Here is a 16,950-nt window from a genome sequence, read left to right on the forward strand (position 1 = left end):
GGGTCTGGTTCTGTAACTAATTTTTCTGCTGACTTCTTTGGTATGTGTCTTGTGATTTTCAGTTCACAGCTCATGTTCCTTAGAACTTTATCTGTGGCAATCCACTGAGGCCTGGCTTCAAGTGCTTTTCCCTCAGATAGGATTCATGTCTGCTTCTGCCAGGCATGGAATTCATGCTATCTGTGTGGCCTGAAAAACCCAAAGCCAGACATTCACTTAAAGCAGCAACAGGATTTTTGTTTGAAAGGCAGCTAGAAGGAAAAAAAAAGGTGGCAGTAATTGACAGAATTCTGGCCCTAAACCTGAATGAGGTTTGGAGCTTGTGCTACAAATTTTCACCAGAGAATTTTTTTTTCCCCTAAAGCCAGAGTCCAGGCACAGGCAGGCAAGAATCCCAAACACCTTTCTTGGGAGTGGTGGCAGTGGCTTTATGTTGAGGGTGGGCCTCCAATGTGACCTTCCACCTCGAATGAATTGCTGGCACCCCACCTATGTGAGCCAGTACCAGCCCAGGCCAACCCCAGACTTGGTGCCCACTTTTCTCTCTGGATTTCTGTTTTCTTGACTTTCTGGCCTCCAGTGATGTTTTCCACCTTTCTGCCAATTTGGCCCTGCATTTTAAAGGTTTTAGAATCTTTAAAAAAAGGTTTTCCTCCCAATTTGATCCAGCATTTGTGTGCATTCTGGCATCTGGACTCCCATGTTTCCCGTTAGAAATAAATGGCTTCAGTTGGGCACGGTGGCTCTCACCTGTAATCCCAACACTTTGGGAGGCTGAGGCAGGAGGATCACCTGAGTTCACGAGTTCGAGACTACCGTGGCCAACGTGGTGAAACCCCATCTCTGCTAAAAATACAAAAATTAGCCGGGCTTGGTGGTGCGTGCCTGTAATCCCAGCTACCCAGCAGGCTGAAGCAGGAGAATTGCTTCAACCGGGGAGGCAGAGATCGCAGTGAGCCAAGATTGCACCACTGCACTCCAGCCCGGGTGACAGAGACTCCGTCTCAAAAAAAAAAAAGAAAAAGAAAAAGAAAAAAGAAAAAAAGAACGAAAGAAAGGAAAAAGAAAAAGAAATGGTTTCTAAATCAGATTGGAAGGGTCTGAGGTGAAAGCCACTAATCCTAAGACTCACGAGCAAGAGTGGATGCCGGGGGTGGATGCCGGCTGGAAGAGCTTCTCCTGAACACGTATCCAAGTGGTTGCTCATCCTGATCTCTGTGCCCCTCTCCAGCCAGGGCATAGCCCTTGAGGGCCCTAGGAGCCCCAGGGCAGTATGAGGAGACTTACCTGGAGTTTCAGGGACACTCACATAAGGAAGACGCTCAGAGCCAAGGGCCTAACAGAGGGCTGCATCCATGAAAACAGGGAGGGGGTCAGATTAGGTTACAGTCCAGGCAGAAGAGAAGCAGATCTTGGGACCCAGGGTTGCAAGTGAAGGGTTGGAGAGGAAGGGGATGAAAGAAGGAGCCGCTCAGCAGCCACGTGTCGGGAGTCTCAGGGAGTGGCTCTCCCCCTGTATCAAGGGTGTGCATTGTGGCCATGATGAATTCCATGGGAGGCAGTGTGTGGGAGGGCCAGCCTTGTTTAAATGACTGGCCGTGGTTGGACCAGAACAAAGATTGTCACGCAAGTTGGTTCCATTAGCAGATCCAAGGTGCCATCGACCTGCAAGGGGGGTGGGATTCGCCAGTGCTCAGCTGGAAGGAAAATAGGGGATGGGACCCAAATAAAAAAGTCTTGGTTTCGTGAGGGCCCAGAGCCTCCGAGAGAAACACGCTAACGTTGAAGTGCAAGAGCGGACGTGCCAGTAACTGGAGGGGGGAGCTGGGAGCAGGGGGCAGCCTATGCCCTCCTGTGAGCTGCAGCTGACGAAGCTATGTGGCGTGAAGGGGCCGCTCCAAGGGTCCCCAACAGCCATGGAGCCTGCAGAAGTGTGCCTTGTCCAGGAGCCTTCTTAGGCTCACAGAAGACAATGTACTGAGAGGTCCCGCAGCAGCACCCCTGCCATTCCTCAGCCCTGGACTCAAGACTCACAAGCACCAAAGTCGCAGAGAGGACGTTTCTGGCAGACTCTCCGCCCTACAAGGAGTCTCAGAGGTTCATTTCTTTGCCAGGCAAAGAAGGAAGAATGTGGCTCTAAGCCTGCTCTGCACCTTTCATTCTCCCCCATCATCCATCGATACATTTATAAGGAATAAAAAAGGGTAAACTGTGATTGACTCTGAAAGGAGAAAATGAAATTTCCTTAAACCAGCCTGTATTGCTAGCACTGGAAAGATCAATCACGTGCAGTCAAGGAAATATTCCACTACCTTTGCTGGGAAGAAGGGAAGAAGGAGAGGATGAAGGCGACACCCAGCAGCACCTCTTGCAGATTGGGAATCATTTAACAACACCAGCACATTTCAGAGATGATGAAATTTTAGGGCGGGACTTTCTCAGTCAGCGGGTTCAATCCCTTCGACTGCCTTGTGGGGAAAGGGAAGCCCAGAGAAGGGAAGTTTCTCAGTGACTCAGTCACTTGGGAGCATCTAGCCTATCTCTTTCATTTCACAGGTGAGGAAATTGAGGCTGCAAAAGATGTGCCTCAGACAGCTCAGCAGCCTGGGCACAGCACGACCAGGTCTCCTAATCCGATTCTCTTTCTTCTTTATGCTTCATCCCAGAACCGCTGATCTTCCTGTATGATTGAGACATCAGCCCACAAGCGCCTGTGACTCCTTCTCCACGATCCAGAGAATATCATTAGTTGTGATACAACCAGTGACATCCAAGACTGTCACAACCAAGAATAACAACCCCCTCAGTTCCCTGGTGAACTTCGACATGTTTTCCAAACTCTGCATTGATGCAACGGTTTCACAACATCGGAATTAAATGTTTTCAAGAGCTGCTCTTACAAAACATGCAATTTTAAGAAGAGTATAGGTCGTGAGCATTAACAATTACACTCCATCCAATTAGGAAGCAGAGCTTGGCTCAAGGGCAAGCCAAGATTGCTAAACCTTCACGACAAATTTGCATAAACACCCTCATTTTAAATGAAGATGAAAAAGAAAGCCCAGGCTTCAGATGACAGGCTTTGTTTCAACATAAGCCTCACAGAATCTCGCCTCTAATTGAATTGTTTCTCTTCCAGCTACACCAGATTTTTGCAGAGATCAAGAGGCAGATTTTTGGAGCCAGAGCTGGTTCTTAACAGTCTCAAGGCTCAGGTTCAGTCTCAGACCCTGACGGACCGTGTGTGCCCTGGTCCATAATCCGGCCAGTGGCTTCTGGGCAAGGAAGGTCAGGAGGAAACAGCCCATTGCCAGAGACTCAGGCAGTGTCCTCCCAGACTCAAGGAAAGGAGCACCTGGGGCTAGAAGGACACCAGGGTGGATGGTGACCAAACAGCTAATCTGAGCCTATCCAGGAAGGACCCAAACGGAGTTGGCAAATGACTGAGCAAGAACATGTTCTTGGTTTTATGCTGAACTGGGTTTAAATTATTAGCCAAGGCCTGTTTATCAGCCTGTGACCATGGAAAAGCCGCTCAACTCAGTCCCTGAGACCTCATTCGGCTCATCTGTTAAATAGCACCAGCCATAGACACCGCAGGCCTGTTGTCATGATAGAGACCGTAGAGGCCTTGCCACTGCGAGAGTGAATAGACAGGATGGTTTAGGGGAGACTGCGGTGGCTAAATCTCTGCAAATCCGGAAATTAGCCAACTCTGCTATGGTGACGCTAGAATTCTCAACTTGCTCGAGACTTGACCCGGAGTCCGCCTTCCTTGATGAGGTTCTCTGCTCCAAACACATCTGAGCACAGCATCCTCCCTGGCCAGACTGGGCGCTGCTCTGATGGGGATTGAACATCAGACTCTGTAGAGGGCCATAGTGTATTGGATTAGAAAGAGCCATGGGCTGAGCGTGGTGGCTCACGCCTGTAATCCCAGCACTCTGGGAGGCCGAGGCGGGCAGATCACAAGTTAAGGAGTTTGAGACCAGCCTGGCCAACATGGTGAAACCCCATCTCTACTAAAAATACAGAAATTAGCCAGGCATGGTGGCAGGTGCCTGTAATCCCAGCTACTTGGGAGGCTGAGGCAGGAGAATCACTTGAACCCAGGAGGTGGAGGTTGCATTAAGCTGAGACCTTGCCTTTGCACTCCAGCCTGGGCAAAAACAGCGAGACTCCATCTCAAAAGAAAGAAAGAAAGAGCCCTGAAGCTGGGGTTGAAGACCAGGGTGCGCTCCCGTCTGGTCTTCACAGCTCTCACCACCGCCTAGCATTTCCCAGTTTTGAGGCTCACGCTGGGTTTGTCTCGAACAGCGGTTCTCAGCACCGGCTACACATTGGAGCTACTGGAGGAGCTTTAGGAAGATGTCCATGTCAGGTCTCACCCCCAGAGATTTTGACTTATCTGGTCTGGGGTGGGGTCCAGACGAAAGGTATCTCTTCAAAGATTCCCAGGTGGTTCTGCAGCCAGCTTAGGGAACCCCAGGACTGAATGTTCTCCAGAGTCTCTGCCTTGCAGGTGTCCCCATCAATGCTGCTCGGGAGAACCTGTGATCAGAGCGCAGTGAGGAGGCCACCTGGGATTCCACCATCTTGCTGTGTGGCCTTGGGTAATCATGCCCCTCTCTGGGCATTAGCAAATCCCATCTGCTAATAGGGAGGGGGGACTAGGGTCTCTTTCCGATTTCAAATTAGGTGAATCTGAGTCTTGCAGCTCTGCAATCCAGAGACCCAGACGCCCCCTACTAGGAAAGATTCACCAGAACTGAGTTCCAGGAGGCCCCGGCGCACTTGCCCTTGGGAACCCAAGCCTGGGAGGTTTGGTAGACTGTGTACTCTGGCTTCCAAGGCAGGCTTGAGCAAAGAACTCCAGTTGCTCCTTTTCTTGAGTCTGGGAGGACACTTGCTGGGTCTCTGGCATGGGCTGTTGCATGTTAAAGCAGTTTAAGCCATAAACTTCCTTGTATTCACCTACATTTCTTTTTCTTTTTTGTTGAGACAAGGTCTGGCTCTGTTGCCCAGGCTGGAGTGTAGTGGAACAATCTCAGTTCTCTGCAACCTCCGCATCCCAAGCTGAAGGGATCCTCCTATCTCAGCCTCCCGAGTAGCTGGGACTACAGGCTGTCCACCACATCTCGCTAATTTTTTGTATTTTTGGTAGAGATGGGTTTCTCCATGTTTCCCAGGCTGGTCTTGAACTCCTGGACCAACCTGCCTTGACCTCCCAACGTGCTGGGATTATAGGTGTGAGCCACCATGCCTGGCCTTGCCTGCATTTCTTGATGAGGAAATAAGGATCTCTCAATACACATAGAAGATAATGCTGCTGGAGGACCGACTGTGGGCCTTCGGGCAACTCACGCACCTCTCTGGGCCCCACTTTCCCTCTTGACACAACAAAGAGAAATTTCCAGCCACCATGAGGAGGAGGCAATGCATGTAAAGAGCTTGGCATGTAACACATGTTCAGCTAATACTTGCCACTGCAATTTTATGAGCAATTGCTACCTCTCAGGCCAACTGATAGACTGATGGATCTCTATCTCCTTTTCTTTCATCTACAGCTGTATTGAGATATAATTGATATCAGATCAGCTGTACACATTTAAAGTGTACAATTTGATGGGCACTAGTGTATACCCGTGACTAGTGATTCCATTAAGTTTCCTCAGCATTTGACATTTCCAAGCGCATGTTTCTTCTGGAGGTGGCCAGAGTGAACAGCCCATCCTGGCGGGAACAGGAAAGCCCTGGTCCCAGGAATGTCTTTGGTCCCAGGCAAGTGGGGACAGCAGGTCACTCGAGGGGCTGAACATGTCTAAGTTGTCACAGAGAAGGAGATATAAAGTGAGCAGAACTGTGAGGCATGTGACTCTGGACTAGCATGCTCCACCATGTGCCTCTGTCTCCCCACCTGTGAAATGAGCGGCCTAGACTAGAGAGTCCAGGTCTAATGTATCTTCCAAGTCTGGCATTCTGTAATCCACTGGAAAGGGATTGCAGGGATGGGCAGGCCTGGGCACCGGGAGCTGGTTTTCCAGATGAGAACAGTGGCAGGAGCAAAGGAGAGTGAGGACTTAAGTGTCGAAAAACACAGCAGGAACCTGTCAAGCATTAATAACATAGGTCACGCTCCTGAGAACGCTGAGAGGCATGTACCATGAACTGCTTTACAGAGGAAGAAACTGAGGCTCAGAGAGGTTGAGCCACTGGATGCAGCCGTGTAACTCCACGTGGAAGCCAGCCGACCACGCTACAGAAATAATGAGCAACAGTTACCAAGCCCTTCCTCGCAGCAGGTGCCATTCCAAACAGTTAAGGTGTGAACTCAGCTTATCCTCATGAGTGAGGTGAGTGCCGTTATCATCCCCAGGTTATAGATAAGGATGTGAGCTTGGAGAAGTTAAACAGCTTGCCCAACATCACCCAGCAAGAGAAAGAGCTGGATTCAAACTCCAGCAGGCTGGATTCAGAGCTCGGCCTCAACCCCTGGCCGCACTGCCTTCCTGGGCAAATGGGAAAGTCCGTCTGGCTCTGGAGGAGGGAAAGTGGAAAGGTGGTGAGGCAGGGTGGGTATTTCGCCCTACAGGGCCTTTGTCCTTCGTGGGGCTCTGTGTGAGGTTTAGAAGAAGGGTCGGAGGCTGGGTGTGGTGGCTCACACCTGTAATCCCAGCACTTCGGGAGGCTGAGGCGGGTGGATCATGAGGTCAGGAGTTCGAGACCAATCTGGCCAAGATGGTGAAACCCTGTCTCTACTGAAAATACAGAAAGCCGGGCATGGTGGTGGGCATCTGCAATCCCAGCTACTCAGGAGGCTGAGGCAGGAGAATCACTTGAACCTGGGAGGCAGATGTTGCAATGAGCCGAGATTGCACCACTGCACTCCAGCCTGGACAAAACTCCCTCTCAAAAAAAAAAAGAAAGAAGTGTTGGAGTAACTCAAAGGTAAATTAGAGGCTGGGCGTGGTGGCTCACGCCTATAATCCCAGCACTTTGGGAGGCTGAGGCAGGTGGATCATGAGGTCAAGAGATTGAGACCATCCTGGTCAACAGGTGAAACCCCGTCTCTACTAAAAATACAAAAATTAGCTGGGCATGATGGTGCACACCTATAACCCCAGCTACTCGGGAGGCCGAGGCAGGAGAATTGCTTGAACCCAGGAGGTGGAAGTTGCGGTGAGCCGAGATCGTGCCATTGCACTCCAGCCTGGGTAACAAGAGCGAAACTCCGTCTCAAAAAAAAAAAAAAAAACGTAAATTAGAAATGTTTTCAAAACGTATCATGATCAGTGCTGTTGGACACATTCTTGGACGTGTCTCTGGGTGAACATGCGAGGCCGTTCCTACCGAGCGCAGGTCTAGGAGTTGAACAGTTGGGCTGTAGGACACGCACAGGCTCCGCTTGGAAGGTGCCTGGGAAAGCTGCCCTGAGAAGGTGGGCTTTGAGTGGAGAAGGTGAGGGGCAGCCAGGCAGAGGGCTGGACGACCACTGCCTGCAGGGGATGAGGGGGAGAGGGTTCAAGAGGTAGGGGGCAGGGTGACTCCAGGCTTTTGGCCTAAGTTTAGCACAGGAAGGACTTCGTCAGGGTGAGCTCAGCAGCGCAGCTCCAGTGGTGGTTAGTTTGAAATGCCTGTTAGATGCCCAGGTGGGACTCTTGAGGACACTGTTGGAAACATGAGCCCAGAGTTCAGGGAAGGGTCTGGCTGGGGTCTCTGAGTGCAGAGAAAAATAATAATAACAGCACAAGTGCATGCAAATGTGAAGAATCCACTTGGTGGGGGAAATGCAGGGGGTGGAGAGGGGAGGGACTGGGGCCTGGTATGAATCTGTGCCTTGAGAAGGAGCATGGACAGCCCTTCCATGGAGGAAGTAGAGTGTCAGGTGCAGACGCAGGTGAGAGTGAAGACATTCAAGGGGGCAAGGCCGAGTCACCCAGGGAAGCTGAAGGGCATTAGGGACGTGGTTCAGTGGTTGGGAAGTTGGGCTGGAATTTGAGTTCAGTGGGTAGTTGCTGTCACTGGTAATGACGAGGTCAGGTTTTGACATGGCAGTAGAGACTAATGCGGGGTTCCTTCATTCAGCAAATACAGGTGAAGCATCTTCTACACGTCACGCCTCTGCTAGACCCTGGTTCTAAGTGGGGAACAAAATAGACGTGTCAGTTTCTTAAGTTCAGAATTTCCTGTTACATGAATTTCCATTAACCATAGGTTAGTATCATCCTAACAACTGCCATTTATCGAATGATTGCCACGTGTCAGAATCTAAGCTAAGCAAATATTCATACTTTATCTCATTTCATTTTTACAGCAAAAAGTTTCACTTCCAAAGTTTTACAACTTAATTGGGCATTTGACTCGAACTACTTAAAGATGATTTCTGGTTCACCTACTTTTTCAGATAGAAGTGGGAGTGGATTAAAAAGTCAATGGAAAGCCATGCACAGTGCCGCACACCTGCAGTACCCTCGGCCTCCCGGCTCCTCCAGCCAGGTTCTCAGGCCGTCACCCCAAGACTGAGAGCTTCCCTGGTTCTGAGGCTTTGGACTTGCCCTGAGCCATATTACCGGTATCCCAGGGTCTCCAGCTTGCAGTCACCTGTCATTGGACTTCTCAGCCTCCATAATTGTGAGCCAATTCTCCTAATGAATCCCTTCTCATCTGTTATCTATCTGTCTATATCATCTATCTACCCAGTCTCACGTCATCTAATGATGGGGATACAGTCTGAGAAATGGGTCCTTTGGTGATTTTGTTTCTTGGTAAATGTCCAAGGACACTTACCCTCACCTACAGGGCATAGCTTTCTACACAGCTAGGCTGTATGGGAGAGCCTATTTCTCTGAGGCTACAAACCTGTACAGCATGTTATCGTACTGAATACTGTAGGCAGTTGCAACACAGTGATTGGTGAGTATTTGTGTATCTAAACACATCTAAACATAGCAGAGGCACAGTAACAATACGTATGTAATTTTATGGAAACACTATGATTTGGTGGGAGCATCGTCCTACAGGCGTCAGTCCATGGTTGGCTGAAATGCTGTGCTGCAGTGTATGACTGCATATCCTGTAGGTTCTGTTTCTGGGGAGAACCCGTATCCACCCCATATTTTTATTTTCCATTCCTCTTACTATCAATGAAGTGAGCATCTTTTCATATATTTGAGAGCCCCCTATGTTTCCTTTGGGGAGAACCAGCACCTAATTCCCTATTGGTGTTAGTGTTTTTCTTAATGAGCTGTAGGGGCTCTTCTGATTATTTACTTTTAGCATTTATTCATTATTTCATCATTTTTTTCTAAATCTTTTTTGGGGGGGGCTGTATACAATAAAAACAAGGCCCTTCATTTTATTGAAAAGTTCAGCCTCAAGTTACTCAATTGTGTAATGAGGATGGAAGCATGTGGGCTCACGGGCACAGCGGCATCAGCCTCTTGCTCACCTCTGGGTAACAATCCCTTTCTCCCTTTTGCTTCTCCAATCCTCGCCCCACTCACCCACTTATTTCCATTTTGTCCTTTTTTGTTTTTTTTTGAGGCAGAGTTTAACTCTTGTCCCCCAGGCTGGTATGCAGTGATGTGATCTTGGCTCACTGCAAACTCGGTGATTGTCCTGCCTCAGCCTCCTGAGTAGCTGAGATTACAGGCATGTGCCACCATGCTTGGCTAGTTTTTGTAGTTTTCGTAGAGACAGGGTTTCACCATGTTGGTCAGGCTGGTCTCAAACTCCTGACCTAAGGTAATCTGCCTGCCTTAGCCTCCCAAAGCGCTGGGATTACAGGCATGAGTCACTGCACCCAGGCTCATTTTGTCCTTCTAACCCTTCTGATGCCTTTGTAACCAGCTCCCTATGTTAAACTCCTCTGAAGTACCTAATGGTTTCTGACTCCCTGGACACTGACAGACATACTCACCATGACCAGAAGGTGCTTTGGGGTTTGGCCTTTGCTTCTGACTTCATTTGCTCCCCTTTGACCCCTTAGCTTACACACTACCTCCTCTGAGAGGCCAGTCCTCACCATATACTACCCAGGTAGGTTAACCCCACAGACACATTAATCTCTTACTCTTGTCAAAAGACAAAATTACAATGAACTTAGTTAAAGATCTCATTGGCTTTATTCGTGATTCTAGAATCAAGCAACACAGGATTCCATGAAACAGAGTGCGTGTTCTGATGCGCTGAGGGGAGGTTGGCTTTACAGACGGAATGGGCTGAAGAAGGCAGACACAGAGAACAAAAAGCAGATTGGCCATTGCAAAGTCACTGTCCATGTAAGATGGGGACAGGGAGACGCAACAATAGGAAATTGACTTACTTGTTAACTTTAGTCAGGCTCCCTTTCTATGTGTAAGGATTGAAATTTATCATCACATCAGTGGAAGACTGAAACTAGCCTGTTTGGGAAATTGGCTGTCACCTCTCTGCTGATTTCTTGAGAGGTCAGATAACAGCTTAGTTTCAGTTTGATGATGCGAGACTTTAGCCTGGGTGACTCCACTTGGATGTTTAGTCTGGCCTGTTGGGGTCTCGTCCAGGAGCTTAGTCCAAGTCAGTGGCCTTCCATAATTTTTTTTTAGTGTCCCGCATCCTGTGCCTCCTCTTCATTGCACTTCTTGCAGTTTGTAATATTTTATTTTCTCTTTCCTTGGCTCCTCGATAACCCTGCACTAAACCACAAGGTCTCTGAGAGCAGAGACAATGTCTGCTTCATCATTGAGTCCCTGGGGCCTAGCATGGCTCCTGACACACAGTAGGTGTCAGGCAGCCTAATAATGACTCAGACGAAATGCTCCAGATAGTGCAGATAAACTGAGATCCTGGACAGGCAAATCCTTAACATACACAACAGACCATTTTGATAATTCTTTTGTCATCATTATTATTGGTCTGGCTTTATTTCTTTCAAATCGTTCCACGTCCCCACCTTACAAGGACAGTAACTTCAAGATGGCCATGGAAGGATTTGAAAGGGAACTAGTCCTTCCAGACCCAATGACTCCTTTAAAGACTGGTGACATTGGTTCTTTTTTCTTTTCCCTAGAGACTTCATTTGCAAGGGTGCACACCTCCTCAGCGTGGAGCAGGAGGAGGCAGCTGCAGCCCAGGTTGCCATGGCAATCCCTGGCCAATGGAGCGTGGAGCCTCAGCTGCCTGGAGAGCCAGCCCACTGGGGTGGGTCTCCCTTGTGTCTGTGACAGCTTTAGAGTAACGCGGGGCCTTGTCCGTATACTTTGGGTATGGCAAGCCAGGGGCTGCAAGCTCCCAAGGAAGCCAGACCCCAGGCCTGTAGTGATCACTGCTGTGCATGTGGCTTTCGGACAAACAAGAACAAATCACCTGTGCTTGGCAATTAGCAAACCACGAGCAAATACAGAAGGAAGGTGGAGACCTAAGATCAATCACTTGCCAGGTACCCGGTTACCCGCAGGAGGGCAGGCAGTGGCAAATGCCACCTGCTTTTGTAAATAAAGTTTTATTGGAACACAACCACATCCATTGATCACATATTGTCTCTGACTGCTTTTGTGCCACCACAGCAGAGACTGCATGGGCCACAAAACCTAAAAGATTTACTGTCTGGAGCTTTCTGGAAAAAGTTTATGGACCCCTAGATGTGAAGCGTTTTAAGGTAAGGAAAGGAAAGAGGCCTGAGATTATCTACATGGCCGTCTCCAGGGGGTTGTTTTTCATTTTATATTTTATTTTATTTTATTTATTTTTTGAGATGGAGTTTTGCTCTTGTTGCCCAGGCTGGAGTGCAATGGCACGATCTTGGCTCATTGCAGCTTCTGCCTCCTGGGTTCAAGCAATTCTCCTGCCTCAGCCTCCCGAGTAGCTGGGATTACAGGCCCCGCCACGATGCCCAGCTAATTTTTGTACTTTTAGTAGAGACCGGGTTTCACCATGTTGGCCAGGATGGTCTCAAACTTCTGACCTCAGGTAATCCGCCCACCTCAGCCTCCCAAAATGCTGAGATTACAGGCGTGAGCCACTAAGCATGGTCTGAAATTCAAATTTAACTGGACATCCTGTATTTGATCTGGACTCCCTATTCATAACTTAATCAAGGTCACACAACCAGTAAGTGGAAAAGCCATCATTACACCCAGGACTTATAGCCGTGGTTAAAAGTATTACCATGAGTGCAGGCCGGCCAGGAGAAAGTCACTAGCTTAGAGGGCAGAATGAGAACACAGGGTGTACCGTGAAGCAGCTGTGACTGGGGCAGGTCATCCAGCTTTTCCAAACTTTGGCATGCCTCAGCCATGAGATGGGATGATCAGCCCCCTCCCATGTCTCACTGATTAAAAATAATAATAAATCTCAGCCAGGCAGAGTGGCTCACGCCTATAATCCCAGTATTTTGGAAGGCCGAGGCGGGCAGACTACCTGAGGTCAGCAGTTCAAGACCAGCCTGACCAACATGGAGAAACCCCGTGTCTACTAAAAATACAAAATTAGCCAGGTGTGGTGGCGCATGCCTGTAATCCCAGCTATTTGGGAGACTAAGGCAGGAGAATCACTTGAACCCAGGAAGTGGAGGTTGCAGTGAGCCAAGATAGCGCCATTGTCCTCCAGCCAAAGCAAAAACTCCACCTCAAATAATAATAATAATAATAAACCTCTCTAGCTCTCTGAAGGATGACGGTGTATGAGGGAGAGTAGTGAGAGTCTCTAGTTACTCAGACACGACTCCTGTTCTCCCAACATCAGGAGAAACTGTCTGAGAGAATTCTTCCTCTTTCAGGTCCACAGCGCCAGCAGCGGCATCTGCCTGGATAACCACGCAGATGTGGGCTCAGCCCTTCTTCCTTGATAGAAACCCCTCGAGTGGGAAGGCTGGAGCTCCCTGACCCCAGGGTCACCCCCAGGAGTGGTCCAGGGCCAGAGATGAGTCGGAAGCCCTCACTTCCCTCTTCTCCTCCCTCTGACCTCCATGGTGGAAAGCTGTGTCCTCAACCACATCTCATCTTGAATTGTAGCTCCCATAATTCCCATGTGTTGTGGGAGGGACCTGGTGGGAGAGAATTTGAGTCAAGGGGGCGGTTTCTCCCACACTGTTCTCATGGAAGTGAGTAAGTCTCATGAGATCTAATGGTTTTCCTTATTAGGGTTTTTGCACTTTTTTATTTTCTCTTGCCGCTGCCATGTGAGAAGTGCCTTTTGCCTCCCGCCATGATTCTGAGGCTCCCCAGCCATGCGGAACTGTAAACCTGAGTAAACCTCTTTTTCTTCCCAGTCTCAAGTGTGTCTTTATCAGCAGTGTGAAAACGGATTAGCACAGAAGGCTTTGGGCTCCGCCTTGCCTCTGCCGCTGAAGCCTCAGAGAACCGTGGTGGGTGCAGTGAGTCCCTTGGTATTCTGCTTGGCAAACCCACCAATGTGGCTTTCCTCCATCATAATCAGACCTAAGCTCCTCCATGTGGTATCCATGTCCCTTCAAGACCTGACCCCACATTGCTTCCCAGGGCCACCTACTGCCACCCTACCTCCGTTCCAGACAATCTCCCCAGAGTGGCTGGGGAGGGGCGTGGACCCTCTCATCTCGCTGTGCTTTTCTGGGAAACAACTTTCCCACCTTATCCATTCACCAGAGTCCTCCCTGGTCCCCAGCATCTGACCCCTGAATGCCCCTCTCCTGGCCACTCAAACCCCTTCCTCTCTGCACTGTGCCTTTTGTAGGCCTTTGGTCATTCTACATTCTGTCCTTTGTGTCTGTCCATCTCCCTGTTTATTTTTTTTTATTTATTTTAATTGAGACAGAGAGTCTCTCTCTGTCCCCCAGGCTGGAGTGCAGTGGTACGATCTCAGCTCACTGCAATCTCCACCTCCTGGGTTCATGCAATTCTCTGCCTCAGCCTCCAAAGTACTGGAACTATAGGTGCTCACCACCACACCCAGCTAATTTGTTCAGATTTTTAGTGGAGACAGGTTTTTGCCATGTTGGCCAGACTGGAACTCCTGACCTCAGGTGATCCACCTGCCTCGGCCTCCCAAAGTGCTGGGATTACAGGCGTGAGCCACCACCCCGGCCCATCTCCCTCTTTAACTGGTGTGCCTCACAAAGTTGGTTTATCCATCTCTGTCCACCCAGAAACTAGCATCCAGGGCCTGTCCACTGTGAGTGCCGAAAGGAACCATCCTGCCAAAGCAACACTCTCTCTCTCAGAAGGGTAGACTTAACTGAAAATGCGTCTTCAGGTTAGAATGCCTCCCACAATCCTCAGCAAAGCTGGTGGGAGGGGGATGCCCCTCGGACTGCAGTGCTGAGGGGTGTGTGGGATTGAGCGTCTGGGCTGGGGCAGACACTTTGCAAACATCATCTCAGGACTCCTCCTAGCAACCCCGTTGTCATGACAGGATTATCACCCCATTTTACAGATGAGCCACTGAAGCCACAGAATAAACTGCTCCAAGACAGGAGCCCCAAAGAGGAGAGCCCTACTCTTACCTGAGGTTCTCTTGCCCCAGGCAGCCACTCTCTTCCTCATGCGGCCCTGCAAGGCAGCAAGGCAGGTAAGACCAGGGCTGCTCACGGCATCCCCCACTCCCACTTCTTTTCTTTCCTTTCCTTTTTTTTTTTTTGAGACAGGGTCTAGTTTTGTCGGCCAGGCTGGAGTGCAGTGGCATGACCATGGCTCACTGCAGCCTTGACTTCCTGGACTCAAGAGATTCTCCTACCTCAACCTCCTGAGTAGCTGGGATTACAGGCACATGCCACTATGCCCAGCTACTTTTTTTCTTTTTATATATAGAGATGGGGTCTCACTATGTTTACCCAGGCTGGTCTCAAACTTCTGGGTTCAAGTGATCCTCCCACCTCAGCCTCCCAAAGTGCATGCATTTGCATTTTTATGATAAGGAAACTAAGGCTTACAGAGGTGATCTCCGCACCTCCTCCCACAGCCAGTGAAGGGTAGAGTGAAGACTTACCAGCACCTGGCGAAAGATACTTGTCCCAAAACATTGGTGACAGAGACTTGGTGAATGCGTAACGGATCGGCTGTGACTTCTGTGCTCTGCCAACATTCCACATCTCAGGGGCCTCTAGTGCATGCAGCCCTCATTCCAGAGGTCGGTGCCCTCAGAGCCCGTCGGAAACCCAAGGTGCTAAAGGAAACCGTGTCCCCTGGGCTGTGTGCCCCGAATCCAACATGCATTTCCTCAAATCCAGAAAGGCTCTGAGCCAGGTCACAGTTTCAAGTCAAGGGGCATCAAATCCACAGCCCTGTCCAGTGCCTGCTCTGACCAAGGCAGGGCCAGGTGCTACTGCCAACAACGGTTTCACCCACCCGCTGGGATGGGCAGAGCATGGACTTGCTTCTGCGGGGTACAGGGAAAGCAGCTGAGTCTCCGAGGCATTAAATAACTCAAAGCCATGCGCCTGGTAAGGGGCAGAGCCTGTGTTCGTCCTTCATGCTGCAACACTGTAGGTGATCCAATAAAATTAGGTTTAAGCCCTGTGCTTGGGTATGCAGGACAGATCATCAAACATTGCCTGTGTTTGTGACAAAGAGAAATCTTCCCATAGCCATGGCTGCCTCCCTCATCTCCCTCCCTGGGCTGGCAAGCAGCACCAAATAGCCAGGTGGTCACCCTATGGACACCTGCGCACACACACAAATGATGATTCAGGAGTTCAATTGCCAGCTCGTCCACACTAAATTCCCCTGTTCTGTGCCAAGGACATCACACTGATGTATTTGGGTACTAGTCATTGGCCCCGCTAAGAGCCCTCTGCGTGTAAGCTGTTCCCCAGTCTTGCTCCATAAGAGTGGACATCAGGAGAGCATGGGCGAGATAGATGCATCACGGGCTTTGCAGTCAAGGGCGCTTGTTCCAGGAGAACGGGAACCGTGCAGACAGGCCCGAGAGGTCAAGCATGCAAGCACTTTTGCATCCATTCTTCCCGCAAGTACTGCTGTTTATTGCACACCTAGACACTCCTCAAGTAACCCTGGGAGGAGGTGGGGCAGGAAACACTTTCCCCATCTGGAAGCTGGAGAAACAGACTCAACGAGGCAACCTGATTTTCCCAAGTCTCTCAGCCAGTAAGGAATGCAGGCAGGGCAGGCTGAAGGCCCTGGATTCCTGCTCTTCCCGACTCAGAGCTGCAAGCCCTCAAATGCACATGTACCAACCGTGGCTTCCGGAGGCCCCGGAGCAGCTCGGAGGATGGACCGCTTTGGCCTCTAGCATGTTGCAGAACTCTTGACAGCCAAACCATGTCTGATGAGTCCTAATGAGCCTGGTTGAAATAGCGCTCCAGAGAGTGCGGAAGGCCCCTACTCAGAAGCACTCCATGCCTGGGAGAGATGTGCCTGGAAGTTCTGGTTCCCTAGGAAACCGGAGAGAACACCCTGTACCATATGTACACCACTTCCCATCAGCCACTTACGGGCGCACATCCAGTGCCAAGAGCACTGGCTTTGGGACCAGGTGCATCTGGTTTGCACCCAGCTGCCCTGGCCAGCCGCAGGCCCCTTTCCCTCACCTGAGCTCTCCCTGCTTCCAGTGAGGACTGAAGAAGAGAGCACGGCAGAGGCCCCAGCACCGGGAAGACTCACCCGGGAGACCATTTACAGACTTTTCCCATTACCTATGTTTAACATGCTCACTGCAGGCAAAGTACAAAAATAAAGATAAGGGGAAAAAAGACAGAAAAGTCTCCTATAATCTTACCACCCAGCTACCTACTCACTTAACGTATTTGCGAACATCCTGCTAGACGTGTGTGTGCATGTGTGTGCGCGCGCGTGTGTGTGTGCGTGTGTACATGCGTGTCTGCGTGTGTGTGCGTGTGCGCGCGCGTGTGTACGTGCGTGTGTCTGCGTGCGCGTGTGTGTGTGCTTGCGCACGTGCATGCATGTGTGGTGATCATAAGCAATCCATCAAAAGATGCCTTGGTGTTTTACCCTGGCATGAATTCAGTCAGTTATA

The 16,950-nt window shown here is 49.9% G+C and overlaps 1 long non-coding RNA gene across 2 annotated transcripts; it reads right to left on the reverse strand.

The window, feature by feature from the left end:
- Positions 1-5,550: 5,550 nt before the first annotated feature.
- LOC144579189 (uncharacterized) lies at positions 5,551-16,329 on the reverse strand. Of its 2 annotated transcripts, XR_013526169.1 has the most exons (3): positions 14,944-16,329; positions 5,918-8,137; positions 5,551-5,821 (listed from the first exon to the last, which is right to left on the reverse strand). It is a non-coding gene; the product is annotated as an uncharacterized LOC144579189 (long non-coding RNA). The 2 variants fall into 2 exon arrangements; XR_013526168.1 differs by having other exon boundaries at positions 5,551-8,137.
- Between the last annotated feature and the right edge of the window lie 621 nt (positions 16,330-16,950).

The sequence above is a fragment of the Callithrix jacchus genome, chromosome 14 (genome assembly GCF_049354715.1).
Source record: "Callithrix jacchus isolate 240 chromosome 14, calJac240_pri, whole genome shotgun sequence".
Lineage (NCBI taxonomy): Eukaryota > Metazoa > Chordata > Mammalia > Primates > Cebidae > Callithrix > Callithrix jacchus.